Source organism: Cherax quadricarinatus, chromosome 27 (assembly GCF_038502225.1).
Source record: "Cherax quadricarinatus isolate ZL_2023a chromosome 27, ASM3850222v1, whole genome shotgun sequence".
Classification (NCBI taxonomy): Eukaryota; Metazoa; Arthropoda; class Malacostraca; order Decapoda; family Parastacidae; genus Cherax; species Cherax quadricarinatus.
The window spans coordinates 27574201-27575773 of record NC_091318.1 but is presented as its reverse complement, the minus strand read 5'-3'; the positions used below and the strand labels follow the sequence as shown (position 1 = coordinate 27575773).

The window sequence follows — 1573 nt, the reverse complement described above, 5'->3', positions numbered from 1 at the left end:
ATATATATATATATATATATATATATATATATATATATATATATATATATATATATATATATAATGTATGTATGTATATAAACAATCGCAGACAGGCGATCTTAATTATACAAGACAAGCTACGGGGGGGCTGGAAATCTTTAGCTCAAGTACTTTCACACTTCTCATTGCATCATCAGGAGCTATGCAATGTTGCAAGGCGGCAACAGAAGGGGTGAGGCGAAATTTTCTTAGAGCAGCGCAGTGCGAATCTGTCACCTTCCGCAGTCTCTCTATCTCTCTCTGAGAGAGACTGAGGAGGTGACAGACCAGCACTGCGCTACTCTGAGAAAACTTTATACTACAGTATTTGTAAAAATAAGCGTGATCCTTCTTGTTTGAATTGAAGGACCACTGCCCCTGTGTTTGTGTGTGTATGTGTGTGTATGTGTGTGTGTGTCTGTGTGTGTGTGTGTGTATGTATGTTTGTGAAGAAGTCATATACAGTTCATTTTGTCCTGTGCCAATAGTTACTTCAGTCTAGAGGACCTTCTATACAGGAATGTATTTTTATAGACAATAAGTCAATAGATTAGATAGGGAGGTCATGTTCCCTGGTTTATCAAGCCCTGAGCCACCTCGGGTCTCGGGGGCGCTGACCCCCAAAACACCCTCCAGGTAAACTCCAGGTATACCTGGAAGGTGTTTCAGGTATATTCCAAGTATACTCCCTACGTTTCTTGGGGGGTATACCTGAAGGGTAACAACGTAAACAATATCCCTCCCCTCCACCCTCCCTGTCCATACTTTCGAGGACTAGCTATCTTTTAAATATACACAAAATATTTCCCACAAAGTATTATAAATGTACAAAAAAAAAGCATTAAAGCAGTCAGATAAACTTGGTGTGCATCACTTCCCCTCGCTCTTAATGGACCAATAAAACATTGTGCTCACCAGGGCTCGAACCTGGGACCTTCTGTGTGTTAGACAGATGTGATAACCACTACACTATGAGCACTTGCTTAGTGTGTCTGGGAGCAGATATTGTGTTAAAACAAGTCTGCCATGATATTGTTGCGAGCCAGCTTAATGATTTTATTCATTTGCATTCAGCTTATTATAAACACACGCAAACATTTGTGAAAACTAATAATACACGAGCTGTCTATCACACTTGCCATCACCTCGGAGTTTTGAAAGAAAACATACTGTGCTCACCAGGGACCTTCTGTGTGTTAGACAGATGTGATAACCACTACACCATGAGCACCTCGAGGCATTGTTGTGCTGATTTTGCACAACACCTGGTGTCTTGAAAATGCTCGTGTGTGATTATTTGTTTGTGGTTGCAGGGGTGAATTTCAGCTCTTGGCCCTTCTATTTGCTTGATTTACTCTCACTTATCCTCATGATCCCTGTCATTCCTATTCGTAAAACTATGCATGGAGCCTGTCTCCATTACTTCACGAGGTCATGCCACTTCCTGACCACCCTCAGGCTAAAAAAATACTTCCTGACGTCCCAGTGACTCAATTGTACCTTTAATTCCCAATTGTACCTTCGCGTTCCTGTTCCCCGCATCTCGAACAGA

The 1573-nt window shown here is 41.4% G+C and overlaps 1 non-coding gene across 1 annotated transcript; it reads right to left on the bottom strand.

Moving 5' to 3' along the window:
* Positions 1–927: 927 nt before the first annotated feature.
* On the bottom strand, positions 928–1000 carry TRNAV-AAC (transfer RNA valine (anticodon AAC)). Its single transcript has one exon. It is a non-coding gene; the product is annotated as a tRNA-Val (tRNA).
* Positions 1001–1573: the final 573 nt, after the last annotated feature.